General features: G+C 36.6%; 2 long non-coding RNA genes across 4 annotated transcripts; one reads left to right on the top strand and one right to left on the bottom strand.

The window, feature by feature from the left end:
* The first annotated feature begins 4435 nt into the window (after positions 1–4435).
* LOC116158939 lies at positions 4436–6879 on the top strand. 3 transcript variants are annotated; one of them, XR_004142863.1, is made up of 4 exons: positions 4436–6053; positions 6111–6482; positions 6534–6611; positions 6669–6879. It is a non-coding gene; the product is annotated as an uncharacterized LOC116158939 (long non-coding RNA). The 3 variants fall into 3 exon arrangements; XR_004142862.1 differs by having other exon boundaries at positions 4436–6202; positions 6255–6482; XR_004142861.1 differs by having other exon boundaries at positions 4436–6482.
* Positions 6880–8432: 1553 nt separating this feature from the next.
* LOC116174285 lies at positions 8433–10021 on the bottom strand. Its single transcript, XR_004146079.1, has 3 exons — positions 9460–10021; positions 9155–9405; positions 8433–9090 (listed from the first exon to the last, which is right to left on the bottom strand). It is a non-coding gene; the product is annotated as an uncharacterized LOC116174285 (long non-coding RNA).
* Between the last annotated feature and the right edge of the window lie 9 nt (positions 10022–10030).

The raw sequence follows: 10030 nt of genomic DNA, 5'->3' as shown, positions 1-10030 counted from the left end.
TGGAAATCAGTCCCTTCCTGCAAGAACACAGATCAACAATTTCCCTCAGCCACCAGTCAAAATTTTTGACAGCTCTTCATTTGTTTGCACAAGGAGGGTACCAGACAGAAGTTGGAGTGGATTTTTACTCTCCCAGCATCGGTGAGTCGCTGCATTGAAGATGTAGTCAATGTGACGACCATCTCGGACATCACATACATTTCCCAATTAGTCCAGCAGAAAAAAGAAGAGAAAAGCAATTATTTCTTCAAAAACTTGGGAGTTTCGTGGAATCATAGGTATTATAGACGGAACACATCGCCATTCAAGCGCCGCCGACTGATGATCCTACAATCCGGGAATCGCATACTATAATAATACGAAGGGCTGCTGTAACTTGAATGTACAAATAGTTTGCACTGCCGACCAGCGAATAATTGGGATAAATACTCGCTTTCCCGGCTCAGTTCACCGATTTTGCAATGTGGACAACCAGCGAGGTGCATCGTCATCTGCGAGAGCTGCATGAAACTGAAAAAATCTCTTTACTCATCGGAGATTCAGAATATCCCCTGCAGCTTTGGCTCATGGTTCCAGTGGGAGAGCGAACCTTAAATGCCCATGAGGAGCGTTTCAATAAGGCATTTCGTAAAATAAGAAATGTTGTGGAGAGAACAATCGGACTTTTAAAGGCAAGATTTCGATTCCTGAGATGATTAGGTTTTAAAGGTTGTGGAGAAAAATCTCTGTGCTAAACTTCTCGAAGGAGTTTCCTGTTGCCAAATATCTTTCCTAGGGCTAGGATTGTAGAGGTACAATACCTTTTTTTTTTATTATTTTAGGTACAGGACAAATACTTGTAAATAAATCCGTTTCTGTGAAAATGGAGTCAATTGACGGCCATGTAATATTACCTAAAAAAATACCTAAACGCGTTTTTAAAACCTAAAACTCTATGAGTGCACCTGAACTACCTAATATTACCGAATTTAAATTTTCGTAACCCATAATTATAATGAAATCGGTGGCGCAGCCAGGATTTTGGTATGGGGAGGGCTGGAATTGAAAAGTGTATCAGGGCTGGAAAATCTGGTATTATAAAGTGTATACCATACAATCCCAAATTTGGGGCTCTGTTAATACACACCGACGGAATGTCGAAAAAAGCTCTCAAGCGGCAATATATGAAACTAACAAAACTTCAAATATTATAATATTCATAGCCAAAGAATAACTCTTTTCAATTAACCCGAGTTTGTTAAAATCGGCTCAGCCGTTTCGAAGGGAGAAACTTTTGAATACCCTCCCACCACTTCATTTTTAGAGGTACAGCAATAATTGTCAAACAAAAAAGGTTCAGATTATCGTCGACTTTAAAGAGGGGGCATTTTTTTAGGTTAATATGGCGGAAATCACTTTTTTAGATTCCAAATTGCAATTACACCACCTAGCGGCCATGTCAGAAACTTAAAAATATTTTCCAGGTTTTTCTCGTGGCCGTTTTAGTAATAACTTTTTTTACTACTGAAGATTTGCCCAGAATATTAAAAGGGTAAGGGCTAATGTCACTAAAAATGATGTAGAGGAATATTTTACCAATCTTAGTGAATCTCTCAAAGATGTTCCTGATAAGAACATTATAAATTACGACGAAACCAATGTATCAGATGACCCTGGTAAAATTAAAGTTTTATGCAAACGTGTCTCAAAACGAGCTGATCGAATCATTGACAGTAGCAAAAGTAGTGTGTCGGTAATGATGGCCGCATCAGCTTCTGGAAGACTTCTTGCACCATACGTTGTATACAAAGCAACCCATTTATATCCAACGTGGGTGGAATAGTAGGGGAGCTAGCACGAAATCCACTGAACGAGAATGATCAAAATTTTAACCGATGGAGTTCCATTTTGCCCTATCAGAGTATGCTAAAATCGATCGTCTGCCGCCTCAGGTCATACGACTTAAGGCGCTGCGGGTACTTCTTGCGGTACCAATTCTGAAAGGTTGTTTTTCGAAAAAATAAGTTATACACCAAATGAAAACGTTGATAATAGCTCTTAAAAAAATATTTAAAAAAATCGCGCACATTTGATAACTCCGTAAAAAACAATTCTTAGTCGGTTTTTCACGAACTTTCTACGGATATAACTAGGTTACCGTTGGAAGAATGAAGCTGATTTTTTTTTACAGACTAATGATAGGTACAGCCAATGACTATGAGAGTGTTTCTTTTTTAAATTTTTTCTCTAATTATAAGATATCTTATAATGTTAAGCTAATAAGATAATCTTGTAATTAGAGACAAAATTTAAAAACGAAACACCGTTAAGTCATTAGTAGTACCTATCATGAGTCTGTAAAAAAAATCAGCTTCATTCTTCCAACGGTAACCTAGTTATATCCGTAGAAAGTTCGTGAAAAACCGACTAAGAATTGTTTTTTTACGGAGTTATCAAATGCGCGGGATTTTTTTAAATATTTTTTTAAGAGCTATTATCAACGTTTTCATTTGGTTATATAACTTATTTTTTCGAAAAACAACCTTTCAGAATTGGTACCACAAGAAGTACCCGCAGCGCCTTAAGTCGTATGACCTGAGGCGGCAGACGATCGATTTTAGCATACTCTGATAGGGCAAAATGGAACTCCATCGGTTACAATTTTGATCATTCTCGTTCAGTGGATTTCGTGTTAGCTCCCCTACTAGAAGGGGGCTTAGATGGAATGCATTACAATAGAACCAAGAGCGGTTGGTTTGATAGCACCACGTTCGAAGAATGGTTCTCAAAAATAGCACTCCCATATTTTGAAAATCGTTAAAATACTAATTGGAGATAACTTGTCGAGTCACGTGCCCCTTTACGTATTAGAAGAATGCAAGAAGAATAACTTAAGGTTTATCTTGTTACCGCCAAATTCTACTCACCTTTTACAACCCTTGGACGTGCTAAAGAAACTCCCAGATAACACTGAAGAAATGGAAAAAGATAATTGGTCAACATCATTTACGCAATTGCTAAAAGAAAAACGATTCAATAATGATCCAAAGCCAAAACGAGGCAAAAAATTGAATGTTGCTCCAGGAAAATCAGTACAATGTGGCGGCAGCAGTGAAAGCTTATCAGACCAAACGGTACAAGACAATGAAGATGGTTTAGAAGATGACTCGGAAGAATTAGAAAATGGAGAAGAAGTAGAAGACAAAGAGAATGCATACGAAAACCCAGCTATAGCAATTTTAAAAACAATTACATTCGTTGTTGTAGGTCTTCCCAGCAACAAACAAACTACAAAAAATTTAGTGGCTTCTGTGAAGGAGGTGTCAGATGAAAATACTTTCATAGTGAATTTTTTACGAAAGCAGACATCAAATAAACTGAGTAACTCTAAATATTATTTTACCTACCCGCAAATTGTTGATGAAAGTGCGATAGAACGGCGGCAGTTAAAGTTGGTGTTGAAAGGCTTTAAAGATCTTAGAAGGGGAAGATACCATTTTGAATTGCCTATCAATTTAAACATAGATTAGTTTTAATTCATTTTAAGTTTTATTTGTGCAACATGTTTTTTTTTAGTTTTATTTGTGCAATATGCTCTATTTATATCTTATTAAAAGAATAAAATAATGTTTAGTTTACGTTTTTAAAATTAATACATAATAGGTAATTATCTCTTTTTCGGTAATTTTATTTACGAAAAATTTACGTAAGATTAGACGTGGCTCGTTTATTAAAGAGCGTCGGCAGGTGGAAATTAGATAAAAATAGAAAACCGCGTTTGGTTCGTAGGTTCTACCTGAAATGCGTGGGTCATCTCGTGGATACACGCACAATAACAGATGCAGCCGAGGTTATGAAATCAATGCAACAGTAGCGCAAAGTGAAAGCGAGGGTGTCTCGAATCTTACAGGAGAGAACACGCCTGCGGATGAAAGAAAAATGTTCCTAAAAAACAGCTACAGCAATTCAGAACCACAGAACAATATCATCTAGGACGGTTTTATATTTATTTCCGGATGACAACTGACAGTTTTGACGAGCTATGAGCATCAATACCGAAAAAAAAAACAGCGACGGTGGAATCTTTGAGGTATCAGCTTTCGGACAACGTCTACAAAACCACGCACTTAACGTGCCTGCAGCTCGACCTTTAGCGAATCAACAGGAATCGACACCTTGTGTCTTATTGGGGACGAGGCATTCTCCCTGCGACCATATCTTATGCGCCCTTTTCCTCGCGGACAATCCAGAACAGATGAACGAGAAGAAAGATTTAATAAGAGGTTATGTAGGTAGAGGACGGCGTGTAGTTGAGAACGCTTTTGGCATAATGGCACAAAAATGGCGAATACCTACCCCAGAAGCCAATAGAACTACATAGTCCAGTAAAATCGGCTCTGAAATATTCACATGAGCGACCCAAGAGTACAACCAGATGTGTTATATATCATTTACAAGCACAATGGGCTCTATCATTTGTGAAAAATTTAACTTTTTCTGGTGGTACCGAACTTTGAAAATTTAAAAAAACCGCAAAATTTCGAGCGCGCTGAAAAACGTTTTTCTTGAGATATTTCATCCAGTTACACGGCAACTACAAGAGCTATCTATTCCGTTAAGATGGCGTTGAATTCAGTAGTCCTTAGCGCTTCGAATAAAGTTTATTTTATATTGCGGCGACAAATACTTTTCATTTTATTAGGTGTCGAACACAAAATTTTTCTAATGTTGTATCGAAAACTTCGACATGCGGGCAGTTATGTGATTTATTCCATATTTTGACATTTATGATTTGCATAAGTATTCAGAAAACATGCGAAAAGTTGAAAAAAAAAATTATGTTGATATCTGGTGTATTTCCGAAGATACGATTTTTAGGGTCAGCCGAAACATCACCCTCCATAAAAAATTCCCCTGGAAGGCGCAGAGTGGTTCCAAACACAAATTCTGCGGGTGACGCATCAGTATCTGGTCTGGCGTGAGAACGTAACCCAATAAGTAATGTGGATAATACTTTGGTCCAATCGCGATTGGCGTGTTTCAAATGACACATGATTGCAGTTTTAAATGTTCGATGCCACCGTTCGATCATTCCACATGAAGCATTGAAATACTTCCGCCATTTCGTTGAGGGATCACAATTCAAAATTGTCACTGACCATAACCCATTGATATAAATGCTTTTATGCAGAAATCAGATAAAGCCTCACCTCGCCAAGTGAGACAGTTATCTTTTATTGCCCAATTCACAACTCAAATTGAATACATTCCAGATCCTGATAACGTAGTGGCTGATACCCTCTCGGGGATAGACGCGATTAGACTCTCTTCAAATTTCGATTTAAATGAAATAGCCAAAGAACAAGAATCCGATGAGCAATTATCAGAGTTACTGATTAATAACAACACGTCACTGAAATTGCAACGGATTGACTCGGGCCCAGATCAGAAGGTTGCGTGTTCATATCACGTCGGGGTCACCAATGTGGATGCTGGTCACACTCGTAAATCAATAATGCCACTACTCAAAACGACTTTATTACCTTTTTACCATTAACTGTTCAGCGCACGGTCAACCTACAAAGTGCCTGGTAGATTACTCTCCGGCCTGAAGTTAAACACGCATGACCGCAACGCACATGTTCACCAGTGACTCTCTCGTTGGGGCTAAACACTGTGTGGTGCCTAACTAACAGGCATCGGCAGACCCCACAATGTTCTAAGGTAAATAGTAAATAGCTCATTCATCAATTTTGTTTTATTGAATTTATTTTATAACTATATACCCAACAAAAATATGGCTACATAGTCATGAAAATGACCTGGATGGATCCTGTCAATTTTGGATGGGTCGATACAACAGATTCATTGGAACCTGTGATGTAACTTCAAGAATGTGTGCCAAATGACACCCAACGACTATTGGCAATCTTTTGCAGGGATAAATCGTGTGCAGATGAAAAATGCACATGCCTGAAAGAAGGCATGAAATGTTGCACCGAATGTGTCTGCAAAGATTGCAAAAACAGTATGATCGAGTTGGATTTAGATTCAGACAACCAGATATAACGTGTGTAGGTGTTTAATTAATAAATAAATGATAAAAACATAAATAGCGTGTTTATTCCAAGGTTTAAAAATTAGGAGCCCCGCCACAACGTGCGCGAAGGGTAATCGACTGGAGCAATAAACTAATAAGGCCTTATCGGGGTAGCGATCTTAGGTATGGTACATTATGCTCTATGATGTTAAAATAGCGGTAAGTCCTTGCGTAGTTCCGTTCTGTTTTAGGCTTATTATCAGACACTCTCTTCAAATCGCTCAGCACCTACCCGGTATATAACAAACCTTAAGTAGTTAAATGCAAATTATAAATTAACAAGTAAAAAATATTACGAGCATGAAGTGCAACCAAATTTGAGTTATTAATTAGTATAGAAGTAACAAGATTGAATTTAAACGTTGAAAGATGATTACAGCTGCAGCTACGGATTACTAAACTGGTAAGTACAAACGGTCACCTCGAGTCTGGCTAACTACTACTTTTGTTTTAGGTTGAAAAGGTGATCGCCTTGCCCAAAGAGCTTAATGCTGGTTTGGAAATGTCGCCGACATGCTTCACGACAGGAGCGGTAATTAAAAATAATCTGACCTTGCTTTGGAGCTATTTAAACCCGGTGCAATTACAGGTGTCCAATGAGGTGGTCCAAGCCGGGGTTTCTCCACTAGACGCTACCAAATATGGAACAAACAAACAAATCTACATAGGAAATTCATCTATGGAGTAATATGCCTTTGTAATTAATAAATTTTGTGTTATTTCGTCTGGCAGGACAAGGGCGGTTTCTATGTTAATTTCCTTAATCTGGATTTTGGTTTTGTGTCGTTAGTTAAGTACTTCAACAGAAATTATTGTTACGAGAAAGAGGTCAATGTTTGTAGGTATTTGTTTACATTTTAATCTCATCTTTGATTTTATTTAACGTAGATTTCTGAGAATTTTATATCGCTTTTATTCTGTTATCATTGTAAACGTTTAATTTAATTGACAGGTGGATGTTATTTATCGCCTTTTCTTTGTATTTAAAAGACAGAAAATTCTATTTTTTCTAGTATTTTAATTTTGTGTTATCTCTTAATGTCGGTTAAAAATTGATTATAAAAATAATTTCTACCTCTGGTTGAACGTGCGTTAGGGGGGAAATTTTCTGTTATCAACTGCTTATCATTGGCTATTTTAATTTGTAATTTGGAAGAAGGGTTTCCACCTTAAATAGAACGGACTGAGAAGAGGAAGGGCTTTTTGCCAGAGTCAACGCAGAACTACGTTGGTTTGAAATTTAAATCGCCTTTTGCCATGTTGAGAGCAGATCCACGTCTGCAGAAGTTTTGTTTTGGAGTTGTAAAGTTTTAATCGTCAGTTTTGTTGCCAGTTAGGGCAGTTTTGGAGTTGAGTGAAGATTTTTTTAATTCGCTTCGGCGAGTTACCGCAGTAGTTTGATTTTTGTAGAGGCCAGCTAGCATTGGAAGTTGGTGGAGTTTCCGTTTTACCATTGAATAAAAAGTTTTTATTCAAATGGTTTTACGGAGCAAAGCTGAGTTGCAGCAGTTTTGGAAGTTTGGACCTTCAGTAAAGTGCGTCACTAAGGTGTGGTCGGCGCCGACTTGAGTGTTTTTTGTAATTTTGAAATTTTGTTGTTTTTTTTTGTGTGTAACGTATTTGGGATTAGCAGTTTTGGACATGTACCGAATGTAAGTAAAATTAAGTTTTAATTTTAGTTTTTTTCTTTGTAATAATTGTTTGTTTTCCTTGTTGTTTTTTTTTATTGTGTAACCATTAAAACTGAAATTTGTAATTCTCACATTAATTTCTGTGTTTGTCTTTCGAACGATTTCATTTCCTTTAATTTATTGTTTTCTTTGGATACTTGCCCAAGGCCCATTTTATTTAATCAAAATTCTTAGGATCGATTTGGGATTTAAGGTATTTGGTCTAACCCACTATCTGGTAGAAGTTAATAATTTAACTGAGAAAAGAGTCGAATTCCTCCTCTGTGCTGGGGAGAAGTTTTGTTCCGAGGAAGATAAAGGTTTGAGCTAGCTAGGTTTGTTTAGGTGTTTTGTGTACGGTCTGTTTGGCTTACGGACCGGTGCACACAGCATATATATATATATATATATATATATATATATATATATATATATATATATATATATGAGCAATTTAAACTTGCCGCGTTTTTGTTACTTTCATTTCAATGCTTTCATATACAATTTTAGTTACCTGCGCATAACTAATGCGTGCACAGAATAATAGATAATTTTTGATTTCAACTATTCGCACACAGTTAAGTTAAAGCAAGCAGAACAGTAAACGTTTTAGTTCTTTTAGCTGATTGTGGTGAGTTTTCCTTTTGTCCTTTCCTTCACAATTTCAAACAAGTTTACGCCGAATCGCCGAAAAACTAAAGGTAAGATAAACTTACTTAAGATACATTACTTTATTAGCATGTACAAACTTGTGTACACAACCTAAGCAGTACCACACGCCCTGTATTATTATTTGTTGCTGACTAGCAAGCAATGAGAATACAGAATCTGGACATACTCAGGAGTTTTTTAATCATAACGCTTCCATTAAGTGTGGAAGCTAATAATGATACACATATTTCTACTTTATCTAAACATCCAGCAACAGCAACTTCTATTATGAAACTAATTACTGCAGTTCCTCCTTCAGCACCTACGCCCCTCGTCTGGTGAAAAGTACAACTTACTGTGCTAAATGTATTTGACATCTGCCTTCTCTAGAAAAGAATAATTGATTGACGTTCTGTAGCTCAAGACTGGATCTCTTCGGCAATCGTTAAAATATGCTTTTAATTTAGCACACTAGTCCAACTTTTTGTGAATATTTAAGCATGGGCGTAACATAGAATCGGTATATTAACCACAAGGAAGACGACGTTTTCGTTTTACTTATTCAGCGACTTCGTTTGTAGTACACAATTCGCCGAACGTTCCCTCGACTTGTTTGGTAACAAATTACTGATTGTACTTTACGCTACTTCTCGTAACTCCGATGGAGTACTAATAATTTCATTATCCATTCTACAAAGTACCATAAAAAGTAATATTAATCAATTAACAAAAGTATCAATCTGAATTTACTTACACTTCGAAAAATTAAATGAACAGTGCTGCAAAAGGAAGGTAGTATTGGAATCGATGATGATGTTAAATGACATTTACATTTGCTCAAATTGTGTAATTTAAGATCCATCACGTCAATCAAGGTCAACAATGTATTGATGTCAAAACCTTACTACAGTTTAATTGAATTTTTTGAAGATTCATTTTAATTTCCAAACATAATGTTTTTTGCTTTGATGTTATTGTGACGATCCTGTGACGCGTTATATTTGTCTTTATAGGGAATAAAGTTATTATTATTTTTATTAATTGATTTATGCAACGTACTCGTTTCATTAGACTTTGTCGCACACTTCCATTCGGAAACTCATTCTCGTTCTTATGAAACTCGTTTCTTTAATATACTTACTAAAGTTGGAGTTAAAAAATTTACAGATTTCGCAACCCATCGGAAACAATGGAAATGATAACCGTATAACGCCATATGAAAAACACAAATAACTCTTATTCACCCGGGATCACTTGCGACACGAGCGAGCTGAATAATAAGCCTAATCTTAACATGCTCGTAATCCTATTAAAGGAGATGTGCGAGAATTTTAGATTGAAATTAACAAAATAATTGCGCAATATAAAGTAAGTACCGTATCGACAGTATCCGCGTCTTTTCTTTAATCTACCGATTGCGACCGAGTACGGTACAATTAACACTTGACGCGACACCACCGTCTTCTTTTCTGCTGACATTTAACCCTCCATTTAAACTAATCGCAATTCTCTCATTCATCATTGCCGTGCGACATAAATAAAATTTTCAGCTAGTGTTAATACGTGCTTATTCACAAATACGTTATAGGTAAAATCGGTATTAGTATGGGAGCACACAAACTTAAATATA

This window comes from Photinus pyralis, unplaced genomic scaffold (genome assembly GCF_008802855.1).
Source record: "Photinus pyralis isolate 1611_PpyrPB1 unplaced genomic scaffold, Ppyr1.3 Ppyr1.4_LG1, whole genome shotgun sequence".
Lineage (NCBI taxonomy): Eukaryota > Metazoa > Arthropoda > Insecta > Coleoptera > Lampyridae > Photinus > Photinus pyralis.
Note: the sequence above shows the minus strand (reverse complement) of the source record. Positions and strands in the feature narration are given on the sequence as shown.